This window comes from Primulina tabacum, chromosome 1, assembly GCF_025594145.1.
Source record: "Primulina tabacum isolate GXHZ01 chromosome 1, ASM2559414v2, whole genome shotgun sequence".
Lineage (NCBI taxonomy): Eukaryota > Viridiplantae > Streptophyta > Magnoliopsida > Lamiales > Gesneriaceae > Primulina > Primulina tabacum.
Window position 1 is genome coordinate 17189712 of NC_134550.1, and position 25038 is coordinate 17214749.

Genomic DNA, 25038 nt, shown 5'->3' on the forward strand with positions numbered 1-25038 from the left:
ATGCTGAATAGTTTTCTGATCCACACAAGGCACGTTCTCATCGGATATGTTTTTACTTGTGGAGGCACTACAATTTCTTGATGTTAACAGCAACAAACACTTGTAACAACTTCATCAAATCACGCCGAGAATATTGCACTACATGAAACAAGCCGTGAATGTGTGTGGCTAAAATCAATGACCCAACATATCTAAATATCATGCGGATTATCATTCGACAAGAAACATGCGACACTATATGAAGATAGTGCTGCATGTGTTACTCAAATGAAAGAAGGACACATAAAAAGCGATATAACTAAACATATTCCCCATAAGTTCTTCGCATTCACTCGAGAGTTTGAGAAGAATAAAGATATTGATATTCGTTTTATTTAATCAATTGAGTTCAATCAATTGAAAACTCATCAGATCTCTTCACAAATGCACTTTCTACGACAATATTCAGAAAACATATATATAACATTGGGATACGCAATCTACGAAATTTGTAAAGAATCGTTCGTTTAACATGAGAGAGAGTTTATATGACTGCACTCTTTTTTCCTTTAATATGATTTTTATCCCAATAAGTTTTTGTAGTAAGGTTTTTAACGAGCCAGTATAAAAACACGTAATGAATATAATCATTGTATCATTATCATAATCACAAGGGGATGTTGAAAATAAGAGTTGGAAATATCGAAAATTAGTTTGTGATGATGTATGTAATGATATAATTATTTTTGGATTATTTTCAAAGAGATTCTATAAATAGGTCTCTCAATTTGTGAAAATTATATATAATTGAGTGAAGAAAATTTTACAAAATGTACGTTGTTTAATATATTTTATGAATTTGAGATTTTATTTTATTGTAAATTTTTATTTTAAACAGAAGAGTCGGTTTTAAAAATATTTTATATACAAATATATATTGTTTTATTTAATGCCACGTATAAAGACAAAAACTGCCTACTAAGTTTGAACATAAATAAGAACCACAGGGATAGCAGCAGATACAATAACTTATAAACAAATATATATTGTTTTTATTTTAATGCCACAGATATAGACAAAAACTAACAAGCTAAGTTTGAACATAGATAAGAATCCAGGACAGAAGCAAATACCAATGGAATCCAATGAAGCAACCAAAAAACAGCATGCTCTGTGCATTCCCTTTCCAGCGCAAGGCCACATCAACCCTATGCTCAAGTTCGCCATACTTCTTCACAACAAAGGCTTCCACATAACCTTTGTCCACACAGAATACAACTACACCCGTCTCCTCCGATCTCAAGGCCCCGCCGCCCTGGGGGGACTGCTGGACTTCCGCTTTGAGACTATCCCAGATGGTCTTTCTCAGGCTGATGGCCGCGCAGACGCTCGAAACCTTCCTTTTCTCTGTTTTTCAACTCGAAAGAACTGCTTGGCTCCCGTTAGTGAACTTATCAAGAAACTGAATCACCGTGAGCCGCCGGTGAGCTGTGTGATTGCTGATTCGATCATGTCTTTTGCTCTGGACGCTGCGGAGGAGATCGGTGTACCCGGTGTGATGCTGCGGACTGCGAGCGCTTGTAGCTTCTTGTGTTATAAACACGTTGGTCATCTTGTGGATAAAGGCCTTGTACCACTCAAAGGTAATGGGAATTTTTGTTTAATTCATGTTTTAAAGATAAATTGTGAAACTTGATTCCTTTTGTCCTGTATCGTTCCAGAGTTGTTCCACCGATGGAACACTTAAAAGGAGTTCTTGGATCAATCAATTCCATTCCTAAAACAAGTATACCATTCACAGCTACAGTTTTCCTAATAATTGATGTACCTCATCTTAGTGGCGGAGCCCGGATTTGAAATCTACTGGGCTAAATTTTTTTAACAAAAAGACAAAACAATTCACAACAATTAAAATCATAACTATGATACTTGTTCATCGTAGTCTCAAACAGTTTCTCATTAACAAGATCTTCAATATATTTGGTTATTGAACTCGTAAGATTCAGAAATCGACAAAACATCGACAATGTAATATTATATCTCCATCATCCTGCAAACAAAATTAATGAAGATCAAATAAAATGAATATCTCTAAAATCATTCATTTAATATTAGATTATTAAATTAAATATTTTTAAACTAAAATATACAAAGATAATCTGTATAGACATAATCTTACTATTGAAGCTGTGATCTACGATTCTTCGAAATATAATATTCATCAATTATAGAATCTGAGTCTATATTTGAAGCAAACTCTCTCTCAATGTAGATAATCATAGAATCTGTTTGAAAACAATCTCCCATTTTACTACGAAGAACTGTTTTAACATGCTTCATAATGCACGCTCCGTAGTTGTCCTGGAAACAGGCAAAGTTAAAACTAGACAGATCAACTTGTCAATCAAATCATAATGTTGCAACTTTTTTGTTTCAAATAACCCTCGGCACAATTCAGAGATAGTGGACATTTTCTGAAAATCTTTATGAAAAACTACATCGAGCTCAAAATGTTGTAGCTGACACCTCAAATGATGAATTTCCTATTCAGTGGAGTCCTCGGGATAATACTTCTCAGCGATAGTACAAATCTTGTCAATGTTGAACCATTTAAAATCATCTTTTGGATCCAAAGCAGAGCTGAGAATTAGAAGTTCAACTGTCTCATCACTGAATCTAGAGTTTAACTCTTCCAACTGAAAATCTATTGCAACATTAAATATATCATAATGAAAGCCGTAATGTTCAACTGTGATGGTATCCTTTTTCTTGCATGAATGAGTAGACTGCTTATAATGAGAACTCATCTCCGGTATATCGACATCCAATCTTGTGCGAAATGATTTTACATACGAAAGAAGAATATCAAAACCATCATTTCTCAATCTCAGGAAAATTTCTTTAGTCGTAGAGGCCAAATCCATTGCACTTATGATATCAAGACATTTTTGTTGCAAGGCACGACAAAACAAATTTGTGAACCCCATAATTTTATGCATCAAATGCAAAATAAAAATGAAATCAAAAGACTTCATCGCTATTTATGAACCACCAGCTTTCCCGTGCATTGAAGTAGAGGTGCCATCAATGATAATGTTTTCGAGCAAATTAATAGTTGCATCATACATATCTATCAAGCTGCAAATAGAATCAAAATGGGAGCTCCAACGAGTAGTACCTGCTCGATACAAATTACCAATCTGATTAGCTCCTCGCCCAGTCTCGCGTTCACCGGCAACAATAGAACATGCAACTTCATTAACTTGATAAGATTGTAACTCAGCATTGCGCTTGGAAGAAGATGCAACAAGATTGACAATAGTCGTCAGATTTTAAAAGAGAAGCCATATTGAGATCTCTTTTTCAGCTGCTGCAACTAATGTTAGTTGGAGTCGATGGGCAAAACAATGTACATAATATGTATAGGGGCAATATTTAAGAAATAAAGCTTGCAATCCATTAAAAGCGCCACTCATGTTACTAGCACCATCATACCCTTGACTTTGCAAATTATGAATTTCTAGATTATATCTAGTGAGGACATCACATATTTCTTTCTTGAGTGTTGCAGCTGTAGTGTCATGAACATGCACAATTTGAAAAAATCGCTCCAGCAGAAAACCATGGGCATCAACAAATCTCAAAATTATAGCCATATGTTCTTTGTTAGATACATCTTTCGCTTCATCCACCAAAATACAAAACTTAGAATCTCCAATTTCATCACGAATTTTATTACTGACTCTATTACCAATAATATGTAAGATTTCTTTTTGAGCTTCTGGTGAGGAATATCTTGCATTTCCCGGAGCTTTGTCTAAGATAACATCTTCAACACTAGCATTTCATTTCCCCAATAGTTTTAACATCTCAATGAAATTATCACGATTTTGAGAATATGAAGATTCATCATGACATCTCAATCCACATCTTTGCAAACTAAGCCAATGGACATACTCAATTGTTGCTACAAGCCTTAACCGATTTTTTTGAATTTGTTCAGGATTTTCTCGATTCATAACTACATCTATATGCCTAGTGACATTCATCAAATCAACAACAGATTTTGAAGATTTATTGTGTGTCGAGTTAGAAATTCCCATGTGAGACAAAAAAGCACACTTTGCTCCATCATTAACCCGTTTCCAACTTTTAAACTCTTCAATTGTAAATGTAGATTGTTGTGCTTCACTTAATTCAAAAAGATAGCACGAAAAATAAAATATTGCATCCTTCGAAGGAGAGTACTCTAACCATGGAAACTTTTTAAACCATGTATATTGAAATCGACGATGCTACTTTCCTGATTCAGACCGTGGGTTTTCCGACAATTTAGTTTGATATGGCCCCATTTTGATATAAGCTCGCCTAATTTCATCACGATGATTAACAGGATGTTACAACATAGAGATACGCAATCGAGGATCCCGTTCAAGGGAAGTTTCCTCAAACACAACTCTTTTAGATTTAGAAGAAGGTCCGGGGTCCTCAATATGAATGGATGCATGAGTCTCGATCCTCTCAGATGATGAAGGATTATCAATTGTTGGATGAAAGAATGATAAAATATTTTTTTTCCTCTTTCTCTCCTGATTTGACATTAAAATAACCTAATATAAACAAAATTATTAAATTTAGATTAGAACCAAATAATATAGAGTACATAGATAAATTTAATGTTAATAACATGACAATACTCGATAAACAAAGAATATATGATCTTAATACATCTCTATATTGATTTCAAAAAATATATATCATGCTTTCACAGAATAATCGAGCACTCAATATTCCTTGAATAACTCTTCGCAAGCAGGATGAAGACACCAGTCGGTGCTCATTATTGACACCCAATTTACAGCTTGACACCGAATTCACCAGTCCACAAAACTCAATCATATTATTTAATTTATTACATTGATATCAACTGATGCGAAGACATGTGCATGATTTTGCATGAGTGCATACTTGAAATGTAATTTAAGAACATTTTCTTCTACATCTACACAAGCATGTATAAATGTGTCTCGAACATAGACCTGAGTTTCTTTAAACCAACCAATTAATCCACCATTCAACTAATTATTTGGCCATAATGTTATTATACACGTGATCGTCATCATGTTGCAATGATCTCATATCAAGAATTCTACTGTACTCTAAATTGATTGAATATCGTACCCTACAGCACCTTTTTCCATCCTATAAATTTACCCCTTCCCACAAGTCTCTCTTGACTTCAATAACCAACTTTTCTCCCCCTTCAAATCTCTCACACTCTCATTTTCAAAGCATTTACCGATCAAAACCATTACAGAAATGCAACAGGGCGAACTCTCCGATCTCGAATATATTTTTCCTCCGCCATTGTCTCACAAATTAAATTTTTTTAAAAAAAAAACATTTCTTACCCAAATTTAACTTGCCTCTTGGCGCTCGAGATAAATCGTGCCCCCTTTCCACCAAAAGTTTTACTTCTTTTACATTGCAATATAATGTTTTTTTTAAAACTATGATGGGTTCACACACACGCACGCATAAAATCAAAACCAATATTGTGAAAAAGAATAAAGAGCAACATGAAACATAGTTGCCTAGATTCATTCAACAGCCAGAAGAACAAATAAACACCAAAAATCAAATGCACAACGGAAGCCCAAACAAACCTTGGGTTGGGAGAGGAGATGAGCGCGTCGCTTCTCATCTTCTGTAAGCGTCTTCAATATTTTGTTCATTTGACAATATCAAACACAATTGGACTTTGGAACATGGGCTTATTAATTTGGACCTAGTCTAGACAAAAACTATTACATACTAAAAAAAAATTGGCCACAAGTCTCCCTCCGCCCCTGCCTCACCTCACGTTAATCGGATGAACAATAATATGTTTGTTTTGAGATTTTGGTTTTTTAAGTTTCTTTATCTTTGTTGCTTTTTTTAGTTATTTTTTTGTTATGGTGTTAATGTGACGTTAATGCAGCATTGAAGTGTATAAAGTCATTTCAGTATTTTCGGTGAAAGAAATTAAAATTACAAAAAATCTTATTACACATGAGTAAAACTAAAATTAATAACAGACATGACCAAAATCACAAAATGATGAAATTACATGAAAAAAATTCCCAAGATAAATTAGGAAAATTGGGAAAAAGTGTATTTTTAGTTAATATATTTGTTTTTTTTTTTTTTTGTGTATTATGGTTTCAAATTTCAATATTAGTCTGTTATTTTTGTTTTCTTTGCAATTTATGTGTTTTTTCAACGCGTCGCTTAATTGATGTTGACTTGATTTAAACCTAATGCTATGTGTGAAATGTTAAATCAACATTATTATTTAAAAAGAGCCAAAATTACCAAACAAATGAAAGTATAGGACTATCACCAAATTTTGACACATAAATGACCAAATTTACAAATATATAACATATAAGCTGGAAAATAAAATTTCCCCATTTTGTATTATAATTTTAGAAATTTGTGGTAAAGATATTATGAACGAGTTAGATTATGATATTTTTGCTTGTTTGGAAATATCATTACTTCGGTGTAATTTGTGTTATTATATTGTTACATAAATGATGCTAATTTGGACAAATATTTAAAAATACTTTACCATTCAATTATGCTTTAATTTTCTACAGATGAGAAGGAATATTTGGACACTCCAATAAATTGGATTCCGGGAATGATCCCTTTACGCCTCAAAGATTTCCCCAGTTTCGTTCTAACAACCGATCCGAAAGATGAAATGTTAAACTATGTAATAACAGAAACTGCTCGATCTTCAAAGGCATCAGCCATAATCATAAACACTGTTTTTGCTTAATTTGGAAAAGAATGTGCTGAATGCTCTTTCTTCAATCTGCCCACCAATCTACACCATCGGCCCGCTGCAACTCCTGATAGATCGCGTTCCAGCCGACGACACTAGGAAACGGATGAGCTCCAGCCTCTTGCCTGAAGAGCCTGACTGCCTCGAGTGGCTCGACTCGAAGCCTAAAAACTCAGTGATCTACGTGAACTATGGCAGCATTGCAGTCTTAACTCCCCGCCAGGTGACCGAGTTAGCATGGGGGCTTATGGACAGCAACAAGAGCTTCTTGTGGATTGTTAGGCCGGATTTAGTTTCGGGAGAGAACACCGCCCTCCCAGTTGGATTCTCCGAGGCAGCGAAAGACAGGTGTTTTCTAGCGAGTGGTGCCCTCAAGAAAAGGTGCTCACCCATGGAGCGGTTGGAGGATTCTTGACGCACTGCGGATGGAACTCGATGACTGAAAGCTTGTGCAGTGGGGTTCCGATGCTATGCTGGCCTTTTTTCGCCGATCAGCAGATAAATTGTCGGTATGCGTGCGACGAATGGGGCGTCGGATTGGAAATCTGTAGTGATGTGAAGAGGGAGGATGTGGGATTTCTTGTTAGGGAATTGTTGGATGGGGAGAGAGGTGTGAAGATTAAGAGAAGGGCTTTGGAGTGGAAGGAGAAGGTGGCCGAAGCCATCGATCACGGAGGTTCATCCTATTTGAATTTGAGTAAATTAGTAAAAGATGTTTTATGTGTGTGATTTTGATTTTTGTGTAATAATGTTTTGATGATTTAACACTGGGATATGTTCTATTTTTACCAAATTGAAAAACTATTTGATTTCAATTATAAAAGTGAAAATTGCAATTTTGATTATGTAAGTTGACATGTTTAGGTTTTTAGACATATAACTTATCAAATTTTTGTTTTCATCAAATAACTTGAAATTGTTTTTTTAGCTTTGGTCATTTTTTTACCGTAACTTCCATCAAATATGGTTTATTTGCTGCCGATACTCTCTTAAATTCTAGATGTGCCGAGAATAATACATATATTACACACATTAAAATTCATCTAAGGGAAAAAGAGATAAATACAGCAAACGACCACCAATACTTCAAAATGAAAGAAAATACAATGAGGCCGTGTAGGAAATGTTCGAAACCTATAAAGAAAAACCTGATTATCGTTTTTCACTTCACAAAAATATCTTTTTATAGTGACTAGTACAGGGTCGACTACTAAGAATGGGAGAAGCTGCTCCAGCAGTGGATCCTGAAAGGAAACGTGATTGGCTTTGCAAGAGACAAATTTATCTCCTAAATTATTATTTTTTTGATAAGATTTTGCTTAAGAATTTTATCTTACTAGAAAACTGCAGAGGCCCTGTAACTCCTAGCTTGAAAATTTGCGGAAAATTAAAAATTTTTCTTTTTAAAAGAACTTAAATGGCCTCATTCATAAAATCGACTGATGAATCAAGTTCAATGTTTAAAATAATAGCAGCGGAAGAAAATAAAGTTTTGTCAACAATAACAATTTAAAAATTATCCAACGACTGATAAAAATTATTTGCGGAATAAAATAACAACTGCTGCACTGAGGTCCTCGGGTGCCACTACTGCCGACCCAAGCTGGCTCACTGGTCTCCGCCCTCGGCCCTGGCCTCATCAGTACCTACAACAATCAAGTCTAGTGAGCCTAAAGACTCAGCATGCATATATCGCATCTAACGAGTAAAAATCGAAATTAAAATATGCATGGGATAAAATATCATGTCCTGAGGCATGCTGAAAATAATCTGTACTGAGCAATTATAATACGTGCATAACTGAACTGATAATCACAGTAAAAATGTTTGCTCCTTGGAGCCTGTACTGAAATAACTGGTAAAATTTTCTGTTGAGATTATGTTTTACGCCTGTGGCCACTGCACTAAGCTGAACTGATCGGTAACTAGCTACCGGGGAGGCTGAAATTGAACTTAGCTGGCCGGTCACTGGCGACCGGGTGGTACCATACTGAACTGATCGGTCACTGGCGACCGTATAAAATAACACTCCCACATAGTGAATGAACCACAAGCCATATCGCATAAATCTCAAAAATAATCATTTTTTATTTTCATGCACGTAATATAATTAACTGACGTAATGAAAAATCCTGTAATTTTACCAACTGGATTGGATTGGATCGTCCCCAGGCTCGCTGCAACCTAACTGTGCTATGAAAAACATGCAAATGCTAAACCTTGACCAACTATGCAATTTACGTTCAAAAGATGCGACTATGACGCCTAATGACTTCGTATTCAATCATGACTCCGAGCCAACCTGAACCGACACCAAACCGACGTATATTCATGATTAAAATACGCTGAAAAATCATAAAATAATGCTCCTAAAATGATAGGGTCGAAATCTAGGTGGAATGGAGGCCAAAACACGAAACGCTCTTTCGAGAGTCAATTTGGCACATCGCACCGTAAATTCTCGTACGACCTCAAAAATGATCCAAATGACGAACGGTAAAAAACATGACCTTTCTAACTCAAAGGGGCATCGTCGAGTCCAAGGCCATAGACTAAAAGCCAAACGAGAACTCAAACAAGCCGCCGAACCGACACAGCAACTTGCTGTAATTTTCCAGCAACTGTACAATCGTGTAACTTGTGTTGTTTTCGAGACTACCGGCCATTGGGGCATGAACCACCGACCAGAGACTCTTACCAACATCCCAAGGAATGATTCGAACCATGTCTAAGGGCCTTAGGCCAGCCGCAATCCGTATCACACCATAACTCAACCGAAACTCCAACCGAGAACCAACGTGCATGCGTGTGTAGTGTTTTGCTTAGATCGATGTCTTGCGTCGTTCCAGTGGCCATTTTATTGACCATGGCACTATCTAGACATCTAGGAGCATGGTATGAACCATGGCTATGGGCCATAGGCCAACCAAGATCCATACCAAGCAACCAAAAACCGAAACCATATGCTGAACCAATGAAGAAGCCGAATGGGGAAAGGGGCTGTTCTTGTTGATTTGATTAAAACCGATGCACCATGGACCAAGCGACCAAAAGGGCGACTTAGTCACGTCTTAGACTTGCTAGGGGAGTGATCCAACCATGGCTATAGGCCCTTGGGGCAGCCAAGATCAGATCCTTCCTCCATGACAACAAACTGGAATTTTCGAACACCATTTTCTGCACCTATGGGGCTTGCTGTCATTTCGGTTTTTCCAGCAAGCATGGGACTGAAATAAACGTTCTAACATGTCCTGGTACATGTCCATATGCAGCCTCGAGCCACTGGAACGATCCATCCCTGAAATCGAAACAAAACATACCAATCGTGAAGCATGGAAGTCGATAAAAAAATCTGTGCAGAATTTTCGTTTCTTGTCTACTGAAAATTTCGGTTTTTGAAATGATAAATCTTGATCATATACTGAAAAATAAATGATAATATGACTTGATTGAGGTTTTGAAAGAATCTAGACATGCCTGGTTTTGTTTCGAAAGAAAACGAACGAAACGACGACGACGCGGCACGGAGGAGATGGAGCGCTTCTCTTGTTTTCTTTACTCTCGATTTTTCTTGCCTTTCTCCCTAGCTATGGCTCACGATTTTTCTACTGAAAAGGGGTCTGATTTCACTCTGGATTTTCGAAAAGGAGAGGGGGGGAAAAATGGTTAGGAGGGTGAGGGAAGTGAGTGCAAGATATAAGGAAAGAATCAAGACCAAGTCTTCTCATTTTGAATTTTGAATTATGGTTTGATATCAAATCTATGTTGGGTGTTTCTAGAATGGTGATGGCCGATTATTGCTTATTTTCTAGTCTAGGATATGTCCATTTATTTAATTAAATTGTGCTCCCAAAAATCCTAGAATTATCCTACTAATTACATGCAAAGAATTGGTCAAAGTTGATGAGTTGGAAAATGAGTCTTCTAGCAATTAAGGGTGTCCGAAAATGCATGATAAAATAAAGGGGAAATGTTGTTTATTTACTAAATTAATAACTCTTAAAAGTCTCACTAATCCCTTAAATAATTTAGTGAGCTAACCCCTTAATTAAATAACTTAAATGAGTTCATTTGTTAATCACCTCAAATAATTAAATTAAATCCTCAAACCTCCCTTACTAACTTAAATGAACTTACTTGCTAGCTAAATTAACTTCTGGAAATATTTTCTGGATCTTAAATTCTATCTCAAAACTCCAACTCCGGTCCGGCCTCACTGAAATAACTGAAACGCTAAAATCAAACTACTGAACTGAAATAATAAATAATTAACTTCAAACAAATGCATTTAAAATAATTATGCAATGAAGTCAATTAAATTTAAAAATCTAGAATTATGCATGGCTTATACGTCTACTGATTTACGGGTTCTACAATCCTTTCCCCCTTAAAAGAAATTTCGTCCTCGAAATTAGAACTCACCGAATAACTCGGGGTAACGCTCCCTCATCTCTGACTCAGACTCCCACGTAGCTTCCTCCTCAGAATGGTTAAGCCATTTGACTTTGACTCGCTTAACAAGCTTGTTCCGAAGCTTCTTCTCCTGTCTGTCTAGGATCTGCACGGGTCTCTCCTCATAAGATAAGTTCGGAGTAAGCTGCAACGGCTCGAAATTCAGCACATGCGAAGGATTTGCCATATACTTCCTCAGCATGGAGACGTGGAACACATTGTGTACTCCGGCCAGATTCGGCGGAAGAGCCACACGATACGCTAGCGTCCCAACTCTGTCGAGGATCTCAAACGGTCCAATGAATCTCGGACTGAGCTTCCCTTTCTTCCCAAATCTCATGACACCCTTCATAGGTGCCACTTTCACGAAAACATGATCGCCCACTGCAAACTCTAAGTCTCTCCTCCGCTGATCGGCATAACTCTTCTGTCGGCTCTGAGCAGTCCTCATCTTATCACGGATCTTGACTACTACATCTGCTGCCTGCTGAACAATCTCTGGACCCAACTCTGCTCTCTCTCCTACTTCATCCCAATGAACAGGAGATCTACACTTGCGGCCATACAGTGCTTCATACGGAGCCATACCTATAGACGACTGGAAACTGTTGTTATAGGTGAACTCTACCAATGGTAAGTTCGACTCCCAACTCCCAGAGAAATCAATGACGCAAGCACGGAGAAGATCCTCTAAAATCTGAATGACTCGCTCCGACTGTCCATCTGTCTGCGGATGAAAAGCTGTGCTAAACAGCAACTTCGTACCCATAGTCGAATGCAAACTCTTCCAAAATGAGGAAGTGAATCTGGGATCTCTGTCGGATGCGATCGAAACTGGAATACCATGGAGTCGGACTATTTCTCGGATATACAGCTCTGCATACTGAACCATGGTGAAAGTCGTCTTAATAGGCAAGAAGTGCGCTAATTTGGTAAGACGATCTACAATCACCCAGATGGCATTCGATCCTCTGGCTGACCTCGGCAATCCGGTCACAAAGTCCATGGTAACATTCTCCCACTTCCACTCGGGAATAGGGAGAGGCTTGAGCAAACCTGCTGGTCTCTGATGCTCGGCCTTCACTAACTGGCAAGTCAGACACTCGGACACAAATCGCCTGATGTCCTTCTTCATCCCTGGCCACCAATACAATAGCTGCAGATCCTTGTACATCTTCGTACTCCCAGGGTGAATGGAGTACGGGGACATGTGGGCCTCTAATAGAATATCTGCTCGGATAGAACCACTGCTAGGAACCCACATCCTGTCTCGGTATCTCACAATACCGTCGCTGACTGTATACAAAACACTGCCCTTGGCTTCATCTCTCTTCTTCCACTGTGCCAACTGCTCATCTGCTGCCTGACAGCTGCGAATACGGTCAATAAGAGAGGACTGGATAGTCAAGGTAGATAAACGAGGAACTCTACCTCGAGGATAAGTCTCAAGATCAAACCTCTGCATCTCAATCTGAAGAGGTTTCTGCATCGTCAAATGAGCCATCACTGCGACTTTCCTGCTCAGTGCATCTGCAACTACATTAGCCTTACCCGGGTGGTAGCTAATGTCACAGTCGTAATCATTCACAAGCTCCAACCAACGCCTCTGACGCATGTTCAGCTCCTTCTGCGTAAAGAAATACTTGAGGCTCTTGTGGTCGGTAAAGATCTGGCACTTCTCCCCATAAAAATAGTGCCTCCAAATCTTCAAGGCAAAAACTACTGCGGCCAACTCTAGATCATGGGTGGGGTAGTTCTTCTCGTGGATTTTCAGCTGTCGAGAAGCATACGCTATCACTCTCCCATGCTGCATCAAAACTGCACCTAAACCAAGCTTCGAAGCATCGGTATAAAGGACAAACTCACCGGATCCTGACGGTACAGCCAAAACGGGTGCTGAGATAAGAGCTTGCTTCTAGTATCGAAGCTCTTCTGACACTCCTCGCTCCACACAAACTTCACATTTTTCTTTGTCAGTGCTGTGAGTGGAACGGCGATAGAGGAGAATCCCTGGATGAATTTCTGTAATATCCTGCTAGCCCAAGGAAACTGCGGATCTCGGATGCATTCTGAGGCACAACCCAATCTCTGACTGCTGCAACTTTTGCGGGGTCTACCTCAATACCACTGCTGGAGACAATGTGGCCCAAGAACGCCATCTTCTCTAACCAGAATTCGCATTTACTGAACTTTGTGGATAATTTGTGCTTCTGCAATGTCTGCAACACTGTGGTCAGATGTCTGCTGTGCTCCTCCCGACTCTTGGAGTAGACGAGAATGTCATCTATGAACACTATCAAAAACTGGTCGAGATACGGCTGAAATACGCGATTCATGAGATCCATGAAGATCGCTGGCGCATTCGTCAGACCGAACGGCATCACAAGGAACTCGTAGTGGCCATAACGAGTCCTGAAAGCGGTCTTCGAAACATCAGCATCTCTCACCCTCAACTGGTGATAACCAGAACGCAGATCTATCTTGGAGAAAATCGAAGCTCCCTGCAACTGGTCAAACAGATCCTCAATCCTAGGCAGTGGGTATTTATTCTTCACTGTAACCCTGTTCAACTCCCGATAGTCAATGCAAAGCCTCATCGAGCCATCCTTCTTTTTCACAAATAAGACTGGCGCGCCCCATGGTGAAAAGCTCGGGCGAATGAACTCCTTGTCGAGAAGTTCCTGAATCTGCTTCTTAAGCTCTGCCATCTCTGTCGGTGCTAATCGGTACGGCGCTTTGGATATCGGAGCCGTACCTGGCACAAGCTCAATGGAAAACTCCACCTCTCTCTCGGGTGGCATACCAGAGACGTCTTCGGGAAAAACGTCTAAGAAATCTCTGACAATCGGAACATCTGAAGCTGCCTGGCTGGGTTCCTCGGGGACAGATAAAAAGGTCGCTAGAAATGCCCGACACCCTCTATGCATGAGTTTCCTAGCCTGAACATACGGAATAATGCGCGGTAAAGGAAAGTACCTGTCCGGCTCAAATAAGAACTGCTTCATTCCAGGCAGTCGGACAAGAACAGATCTCCGCTGGAAGTCTATCAACACTCTGTTCCTCAATAGCCAGTCCATCCCTAGGATGATGTCAAATTCCGGCATCGGTAGCACAATCAGATCCGCAAAAACAAGATTACCGTGCAGCTCAAGGTCTATATCTCGGATAACATTGGTGGCTGCCATCTCCTCGCCTGACGGCAACACTACTGAAAAGGCTGTATCTAGCCCAATGGTCTGGATCTTGAGAAAGTTTGCAAAGACCTCCGAAATAAACGAGTGAGTGGCCCCTGAATCTATCAAGGCCTTGGTAGCGGAACCAGATATAAAAATTCTCCCTGAAAGAGCGGAGCTCTAAGTTGAATCCAGTAGTTACAAGAACTAAACTTATAGACATGCAAAGGTCAAGGTTCTTCTAGCTTAATTTCCCCCAAAATAAATCTGAGTAGAGCATGCAATCCTATAACAGTTCTAAGTTCAAATCTAAATCCCGATTCCCAAAACACGGAAATTCAAATAATAACTTAAAGTTTAAAGGTACCTGTAAACAACATAGTCTCCGGGTTGGTTTCCGCGGCATGGAGAGAAAAAACTCTGCCTTGGGTAGGCAGATTCCTCTGAGGGCACTGCAGCAACATGTGGTCTGGACTGCCACACTTAAAACACTTTCCTGAGCCAGCCATACATGCTCCAGGATGGCGACGTGAGCACCTGGGACAGACAGGGTGCTCCTGAGTCCTCGGGGCTGGGCGTCCCCGCTGCTGCTGCTGCTGGCCTCGGTTCCTGGGAGGTCCATGAAAAGGCCTCTTATTCTGCTGCTGATGCTGATGAGGAGGAGGGCGGTGCGGTGCCTGGACTGGGCGCTTGCCCTGGCAATCCCTCTCGATATCCCGCAGATCCTGCTCTGCGGCTAAGGCCTTGGAGACGGCAATCTCATAAGTAGTAGGGTCAGATACCCTAACATCCCGGCGCAAGATCGGCCGTAAACCCACCAGGAAGTGCATCAGCTTGGCTCTGGCATCATTCGCGATCAGGGGCACAAAGTGACAGCCCCTCTCGAACTTACGGATAAACTCCGTAACCGTCATATCCCCCTGTCTCAGACTCATGAACTCGGTGGTCAGCCTGGTGCGAACCTCCTCAGAAAAATACTTGGAGTAGAAAACTTCTGTAAAGCGGGTCCATGAAAGTGTAGCCAAAGTCAAGGCTACCGAAGCTCCTTCCCACCATAAGCGGGCGTCTCCAGTGAACAGGTAGGTGGCACATCGGACTCGGTCTGCGTCCCTCAGCTCCATAAACTCAAAGATGACCTCGAGGGATTTGATCCATCCCTCGGCAACCATGGGGTCAGATGTCCCAGAGAATTCCTTCGGGCGCATCTTCATGAATCGCTCATAAACAGCCTCGGGCCCTGTCGGCCTGGCTGCGGCTGCGGCATTGTTCCCCGCAAACTGTGCGAAGAACTGTGCCATCCCAGCTAACATCTGGGCACTCATGTCCGGTGGGGGCGGTGGAGGAGGTGGTAGGTCTCCCTCCGGTCTACGCTCCTCCCTGTCTTCTCGACGAGGCTCCTCCTCTCTGTTGCGCTCTAAAATGCGTCTAAGGGGCATACTGTTCTAACATAACCCATACGTAACTAACATGCATAATTCCATAATTTATTTTAAATGAACACTGAAGTACTGAAAATCTGGAAGCATGCTGACAAATTAATTCATGCTTTAAATAAAATGCTGAACAAAATGCTGAACTGAAAAACTTACAGACCAAAGACGTGGCTTCGTGAGCTTCTCGCGGTCAGTAGTAGTGAAACCCTATACAGAACCACCGCTCTGATACCAACTGCAAAAGGGCCAAAAACTCCTTGCTTGAAAATTTGCGAAAAATTAAAATTTTTCTTTTTAAAAGAACTTAAATGGCCTCATTCATAAAATCGACTGATGAATCAAGTTCAATGTTTAAAATAATAGCAGCGGAAGAAAATAAAGTTTTGCCAACAATAACAATTTAAAAATTATCCAACGACTGATAAAAATTGTTTGCAGAATAAAATAACAACTGCTGCACTGAGGTCCTCGGGTGCCACTACTGCCGACCCAAGCTGGCTCACTGGTCCCCGCCCTCGGCCCTGGCCTCATCAGTACCTACAACAATCAAGTCTAGTGAGCCTAAAGACTCAGCATGCATATATCGCATCTAACGAGTAAAAATCGAAATTAAAATATGCATGGGATAAAATATCATGTCCTAAGGCATGCTGAAAATAATCTGTACTGAGCAATTATAATACGTGCATAACTGAACTGATAATCACAGTAAAAATGTTTGCTCCTTGGAGCCTGTACTGAAATAACTGGTAAAATTTTCTGTTGAGATTATGTTTTACGCCTGTGGCCACTGCACTAAGCTGAACTGATCGGTAACTGGCTACCGGGGAGGCTGAAACTGAACTTAGCTGGCCGGTCACTGGCGACCGGGTGGTACCATACTGAACTGATCGGTCACTGGCGACCGTATAAAATAACACTCCCACATAGTGAATGAACCACAAGCCATATCGCATAAATCTCAAAAATAATCATTTTCTATTTTCATGCACGTAATATAATTAACTGACGTAATGAAAAATCCTGTAATTTTACCAACTGGATTGGATTGGATCGTCCCCAGGCTCGCTGCAACCTAACTGTGCTATGAAAAACATGCAAATGCTAAACCTTGACCAACTATGCAATTTACGTTCAAAAGATGCGACTATGACGCCTAATGACTTCGTATTCAATCATGACTCCGAGCCAACCTGAACCGACACCAAACCGACGTATATTCATGATTAAAATACGCTGAAAAATCATAAAATAATGCTCCTAAAATGATAGGGTCGAAATCTAGGTGGAATGGAGGCCAAAACACGAAACGCTCTTTCGAGAGTCAATTTGGCACATCGCACCGTAAATTCTCGTACGACCTCAAAAATGATCCAAATGACGAACGGTAAAAAACATGACCTTTCTAACTCAAAGGGGCATCGTCCAGTCCAAGGCCATAGACTAAAAGCCAAACGAGAACTCAAACAAGCCGCCGAACCGACACAGCAACTTGCTGTAATTTTCCAGCAACTGTACAATCATGTAACTTGTGTTGTTTTCGAGACTACCGGCCATTGGGGCATGAACCACCGACCAGAGACTCTTACCAACATCCCAAGGAATGATTCGAACCATGTCTAAGGGCCTTAGGCCAGCCGCAATCCGTATCACACCATAACTCAACCGAAACTCCAACCGAGAACCAACGTGCATGCGTGTGTAGTGTTTTGCTTAGATCGATGTCTTGCGTCGTTCCAGTGGCCATTTGATTGACCATGGCACTATCTAGACATCTAGGATCATGGTATGAACCATGGCTATGGGCCATAGGCCAACCAAGATCCATACCAAGCAACCAAAAACCGAAACCATATGCTGAACCAATGAAGAAGCCGAATGGGGAAAGGGGCTGTTCTTGTTGATTTGATTAAAACCGATGCACCATGGACCAAGCGACCAAAAGGGCGACTTAGTCACATCTTAGACTTGCTAGGGGAGTGATCCAACCATGGCTATAGGCCCTTGGGGCAGCCAAGATCAGATCCTTCCTCCATGACAACAAACTGGAATTTTCGAACACCATTTTCTGCACCTATGGGGCTTGCTGTCATTTCGGTTTTTCCAGCAAGCATGGGACTGAAATAAACGTTCTAACATGGCCCTAACATGTCCTGGTACATGTCCATATGCAGCCTCGAGCCACTGGAACGATCCATCCCTGAAATCGAAACAAAACATACCAATCGTGAAGCATGGAAGTCGATAAAAAAATCTGTGCAGAATTTTCGTTTCTTGTCTACTGAAAATTTCGGTTTTTGAAATGATAAATCTTGATCATATACTGAAAAATAAATGATAATATGACTTGATTGAGGTTTTGAAAGAATCTAGACATGCCTGGTTTTGTTTCGAAAGAAAACGAACGAAACGACGACGACGCGGCACGGAGGAGATGGAGCGCTTCTCTTGTTTTCTTTACTCTCGATTTTTCTTGCCTTTCTCCCTAGCTATGGCTCACGATTTTTCTATTGAAAAGGGGTCTGATTTCACTCTGAATTTTCGAAAAGGAGAGGGGGGGAAAAATGGTTAGGAGGGTGAGGGAAGTGAGTGCAAGATATAAGGAAAGAATCAAGACCAAGTCTTCTCATTTTGAATTTTGAATTATGGTTTGATATCAAATCTATGTTGGGTGTTTCTAGAATGGTGATGGCCGATTATTGCTTATTTTCTAGTCTAGGATATGTCCATTTATTTAATTAAATTGTGCTCCCAAAAATCCTAGAATTATCCTACTAATTACATGCAAAGAATTGGTCAAAGTTGATGAGTTGGAAAATGAGTCTTCTAGCAATTAAGGGTGTCCGAAAATGCATGATAAAATAAAGGGGAAATGTTGTTTATTTACTAAATTAATAACTCTTAAAAGTCTCACTAATCCCTTAAATAATTTAGTGAGCTAACCCCTTAATTAAATAACTTAAATGAGTTCATTTGTTAATCACCTCAAATAATTAAATTAAATCCTCAAACCTCCCTTACTAACTTAAATGAACTTACTTGCTAGCTAAATTAACTTCTGGAAATATTTTCTGGATCTTAAATTCTATCTCAAAACTCCAACTCCGGTCCGGCCTCACTGAAATAACTGAAACGCTAAAATCAAACTACTGAACTGAAATAATAAATAATTAACTTCAAACAAATGCATTTAAAATAATTATGCAATGAAGTCAATTAAATTTAAAAATCTAGAATTATGCATGGCTTATACGTCTACTGATTTACGGGTTCTACAATCCTTTCCCCCTTAAAAGAAATTTCGTCCTCGAAATTAGAACTCACCGAATAACTCGGGGTAACGCTCCCTCATCTCTGACTCAGACTCCCACGTAGCTTCCTCCTCAGAATGGTTAAGCCATTTGACTTTGACTCGCTTAACAAGCTTGTTCCGAAGCTTCTTCTCCTGTCTGTCTAGGATCTGCACGGGTCTCTCCTCATAAGATAAGTTCGGAGTAAGCTGCAACGGCTCGAAATTCAGCACATGCGAAGGATTTGCCATATACTTCCTCAGCATGGAGACGTGGAACACATTGTGTACTCCGGCCAGATTCGGCGGAAGAGCCACACGATACGCTAGCGTCCCAACTCTGTCGAGGATCTCAAACGGTCCAATGAATCTCGGACTGAGCTTCCCTTTCTTCCCAAATCTCATGACACCCTTCATAGGTGCCACTTTCACGAAAACATGATCGCCCACTGCAAACTCTAAGTCTCTCCTCCGCTGATCGGCATAACTCTTCTGTCGGCTCTGAGCAGTCCTCATCTTATCACGGATCTTGACTACTACATCTGCTGCCTGCTGAACAATCTCTGGACCCAACTCTGCTCTCTCTCCTACTTCATCCCAATGAACAGGAGATCTACACTTGCGGCCATACAGTGCTTCATACGGAGCCATACCTATAGACGACTGGAAACTGTTGTTATAGGTGAACTCTACCAATGGTAAGTTCGACTCCCAACTCCCAGAGAAATCAATGACGCAAGCACGGAGAAGATCCTCTAAAATCTGAATGACTCGCTCCGACTGTCCATCTGTCTGCGGATGAAAAGCTGTGCTAAACAGCAACTTCGTACCCATAGTCGAATGCAAACTCTTCCAAAATGAGGAAGTGAATCTGGGATCTCTGTCGGATGCGATCGAAACTGGAATACCATGGAGTCGGACTATTTCTCGGATATACAGCTCTGCATACTGAACCATGGTGAAAGTCGTCTTAATAGGCAAGAAGTGCGCTAATTTGGTAAGACGATCTACAATCACCCAGATGGCATTCGATCCTCTGGCTGACCTCGGCAATCCGGTCACAAAGTCCATGGTAACATTCTCCCACTTCCACTCGGGAATAGGGAGAGGCTTGAGCAAACCTGCTGGTCTCTGATGCTCGGCCTTCACTAACTGGCAAGTCAGACACTCGGACACAAATCGCCTGATGTCCTTCTTCATCCCTGGCCACCAATACAATAGCTGCAGATCCTTGTACATCTTCGTACTCCCAGGGTGAATGGAGTACGGGGACATGTGGGCCTCTAATAGAATATCTGCTCGGATAGAACCACTGCTAGGAACCCACATCCTGTCTCGGTATCTCACAATACCGTCGCTGACTGTATACAAAACACTGCCCTTGGCTTCATCTCTCTTCTTCCACTGTGCCAACTGCTCATCTGCTGCCTGACAGCTGCGAATACGGTCAATAAGAGAGGACTGGATAGTCAAGGTAGATAAACGAGGAACTCTACCTCGAGGATAAGTCTCAAGATCAAACCTCTGCATCTCAATCTGAAGAGGTTTCTGCATCGTCAAATGAGCCATCACTGCGACTTTCCTGCTCAGTGCATCTGCAACTACATTAGCCTTACCCGGGTGGTAGCTAATGTCACAGTCGTAATCATTCACAAGCTCCAACCAACGCCTCTGACGCATGTTCAGCTCCTTCTGCGTAAAGAAATACTTGAGGCTCTTGTGGTCGGTAAAGATCTGGCACTTTTCCCCATAAAAATAGTGCCTCCAAATCTTCAAGGCAAAAACTACTGCGGCCAACTCTAGATCATGGGTGGGGTAGTTCTTCTCGTGGATTTTCAGCTGTCGAGAAGCATACGCTATCACTCTCCCATGCTGCATCAAAACTGCACCTAAACCAAGCTTCGAAGCATCGGTATAAAGGACAAACTCACCGGATCCTGACGGTACAGCCAAAACGGGTGCTGAGATAAGAGCTTGCTTCTAGTATCGAAGCTCTTCTGACACTCCTCGCTCCACACAAACTTCACATTTTTCTTTGTCAGTGCTGTGAGTGGAACGGCGATAGAGGAGAATCCCTGGATGAATTTCTGTAATATCCTGCTAGCCCAAGGAAACTGCGGATCTCGGATGCATTCTGAGGCACAACCCAATCTCTGACTGCTGCAACTTTTGCGGGGTCTACCTCAATACCACTGCTGGAGACAATGTGGCCCAAGAACGCCATCTTCTCTAACCAGAATTCGCATTTACTGAACTTTGTGGATAATTTGTGCTTCTGCAATGTCTGCAACACTGTGGTCAGATGTCTGCTGTGCTCCTCCCGACTCTTGGAGTAGACGAGAATGTCATCTATGAACACTATCAAAAACTGGTCGAGATACGGCTGAAATACGCGATTCATGAGATCCATGAAGATCGCTGGCGCATTCGTCAGACCGAACGGCATCACAAGGAACTCGTAGTGGCCATAACGAGTCCTGAAAGCGGTCTTCGAAACATCAGCATCTCTCACCCTCAACTGGTGATAACCAGAACGCAGATCTATCTTGGAGAAAATCGAAGCTCCCTGCAACTGGTCAAACAGATCCTCAATCCTAGGCAGTGGGTATTTATTCTTCACTGTAACCCTGTTCAACTCCCGATAGTCAATGCAAAGCCTCATCGAGCCATCCTTCTTTTTCACAAATAAGACTGGCGCGCCCCATGGTGAAAAGCTCGGGCGAATGAACTCCTTGTCGAGAAGTTCCTGAATCTGCTTCTTAAGCTCTGCCATCTCTGTCGGTGCTAATCGGTACGGCGCTTTGGATATCGGAGCCGTACCTGGCACAAGCTCAATGGAAAACTCCACCTCTCTCTCGGGTGGCATACCAGAGACGTCTTCGGGAAAAACGTCTAAGAAATCTCTGACAATCGGAACATCTGAAGCTGCCTGGCTGGGTTCCTCGGGGACAGATAAAAAGGTCGCTAGAAATGCCCGACACCCTCTATGCATGAGTTTCCTAGCCTGAACATACGGAATAATGCGCGGTAAAGGAAAGTACCTGTCCGGCTCAAATAAGAACTGCTTCATTCCAGGCAGTCGGACAAGAACAGATCTCCGCTGGAAGTCTATCAACACTCTGTTCCTCAATAGCCAGTCCATCCCTAGGATGATGTCAAATTCCGGCATCGGTAGCACAATCAGATCCGCAAAAACAAGATTACCGTGCAGCTCAAGGTCTATATCTCGGATAACATTGGTGGCTGCCATCTCCTCGCCTGACGGCAACACTACTGAAAAGGCTGTATCTAGCCCAATGGTCTGGATCTTGAGAAAGTTTGCAAAGACCTCCGAAATAAACGAGTGAGTGGCCCCTGAATCTATCAAGGCCTTGGTAGCGGAACCAGATATAAAAATTCTCCCTGAAAGAGCGGAGCTCTAAGTTGAATCCAGTAGTTACAAGAACTAAACTTATAGACATGCAAAGGTCAAGGTTCTTCTAGCTTAATTTCCCCCAAAATAAATCTGAGTAGAGCATGCAATCCTATAACAGTTCTAAGTTCAAATCTAAATCCCGATTCCCAAAACACGGAAATTCAAATAATAACTTAAAGTTTAAAGGTACCTGTCAACAACATAGTCTCCGGGTTGGTTTCCGCGGCATGGAGAGAAAAAACTCTGCCTTGGGTAGGCAGATTCCTCTGAGGGCACTGCAGCAACATGTGGTCTGGACTGCCACACTTAAAACACTTTCCTGAGCCAGCCATACATGCTCCAGGATGGCGACGTGAGCACCTGGGACAGACAGGGTGCTCCTGAGTCCTCGGGGCTGGGCGTCCCCGCTGCTGCTGCTGCTGGCCTCGGTTCCTGGGAGGTCCATGAAAAGGCCTCTTATTCTGCTGCTGATGCTGATGAGGAGGAGGGCGGTGCGGTGCCTGGACTGGGCGCTTGCCCTGGCAATCCCTCTCGATATCCCGCAGATCCTGCTCTGCGGCTAAGGCCTTGGAGACGGCAATCTCATAAGTAGCAGGGTCAGATACCCTAACATCCCGGCGCAAGATCGGCCGTAAACCCACCAGGAAGTGCATCAGCTTGGCTCTGGCATCATTCGCGATCAGGGGCACAAAGTGACAGCCCCTCTCGAACTTACGGATAAACTCCGTAACCGTCATATCCCCCTGTCTCAGACTCATGAACTCGGTGGTCAGCCTGGTGCGAACCTCCTCAGAAAAATACTTGGAGTAGAAAACTTCTGTAAAGCGGGTCCATGAAAGTGTAGCCAAAGTCAAGGCTACCGAAGCTCCTTCCCACCATAAGCGGGCGTCTCCAGTGAACAGGTAGGTGGCACATCGGACTCGGTCTGCGTCCCTCAGCTCCATAAACTCAAAGATGACCTCGAGGGATTTGATCCATCCCTCGGCAACCATGGGGTCAGATGTCCCAGAGAATTCCTTCGGGCGCATCTTCATGAATCGCTCATAAACAGCCTCGGGCCCTGTCGGCCTGGCTGCGGCTGCGGCTACGGCTGCGGCATTGTTCCCCGCAAACTGTGCGAAGAACTGTGCCATCCCAGCTAACATCTGGGCACTCATGTCCGGTGGGGGCGGTGGAGGAGGTGGTAGGTCTCCCTCCGGTCTACGCTCCTCCCTGTCTTCTCGACGAGGCTCCTCCTCTCTGTTGCGCTCTAAAATGCGTCTAAGGGGCATACTGTTCTAACATAACCCATACGTAACTAACATGCATAATTCCATAATTTATTTTAAATGAACACTGAAGTACTGAAAATCTGGAAGCATGCTGACAAATTAATTCATGCTTTAAATAAAATGCTGAACAAAATGCTGAACTGAAAAACTTACAGACCAAAGACGTGGCTTCGTGAGCTTCTCGCGGTCAGTAGTAGTGAAACCCTATACAGAACCACCGCTCTGATACCAACTGCAAAAGGGCCAAAAACTCCTTGCTTGAAAATTTGCGAAAAATTAAAATTTTTCTTTTTAAAAGAACTTAAATGGCCTCATTCATAAAATCGACTGATGAATCAAGTTCAATGTTTAAAATAATAGCAGCGGAAGAAAATAAAGTTTTGCCAACAATAACAATTTAAAAATTATCCAACGACTGATAAAATTGTTTGCAGAATAAAATAACAACTGCTGCACTGAGGTCCTCGGGTGCCACTACTGCCGACCCAAGCTGGCTCACTGGTCCCCGCCCTCGGCCCTGGCCTCATCAGTACCTACAACAATCAAGTCTAGTGAGCCTAAAGACTCAGCATGCATATATCGCATCTAACGAGTAAAAATCGAAATTAAAATATGCATGGGATAAAATATCATGTCCTGAGGCATGCTGAAAATAATCTGTACTGAGCAATTATAATACGTGCATAACTGAACTGATAATCACAGTAAAAATGTTTGCTCCTTGGAGCCTGTACTGAAATAACTGGTAAAATTTTCTGTTGAGATTATGTTTTACGCCTGTGGCCACTGCACTAAGCTGAACTGATCGGTAACTGGCTACCGGGGAGGCTGAAACTGAACTTAGCTGGCCGGTCACTGGCGACCGGGTGGTACCATACTGAACTGATCGGTCACTGGCGACCGTATAAAATAACACTCCCACATAGTGAATGAACCACAAGCCATATCGCATAAATCTCAAAAATAATCATTTTCTATTTTCATGCACGTAATATAATTAACTGACGTAATGAAAAATCCTGTAATTTTACCAACTGGATTGGATTGGATCGTCCCCAGGCTCGCTGCAACCTAACTGTGCTATGAAAAACATGCAAATGCTAAACCTTGACCAACTATGCAATTTACGTTCAAAAGATGCGACTATGACGCCTAATGACTTCGTATTCAATCATGACTCCGAGCCAACCTGAA

The 25038-nt window shown here is 41.7% G+C and overlaps 1 long non-coding RNA gene and 1 pseudogene across 2 annotated transcripts; one reads left to right on the forward strand and one right to left on the reverse strand.

Moving 5' to 3' along the window:
* Positions 1–1045: 1045 nt before the first annotated feature.
* LOC142542530 (7-deoxyloganetin glucosyltransferase-like) lies at positions 1046–7660 on the forward strand (annotated as a pseudogene).
* On the reverse strand, positions 1833–5816 carry LOC142542533 (uncharacterized). 2 transcript variants are annotated; one of them, XR_012819537.1, is made up of 3 exons: positions 5646–5816; positions 2159–4589; positions 1833–2029 (listed from the first exon to the last, which is right to left on the reverse strand). It is a non-coding gene; the product is annotated as an uncharacterized LOC142542533 (long non-coding RNA). The 2 variants fall into 2 exon arrangements; XR_012819538.1 differs by having other exon boundaries at positions 2159–2340; positions 3158–5816.
* Positions 7661–25038: the final 17378 nt, after the last annotated feature.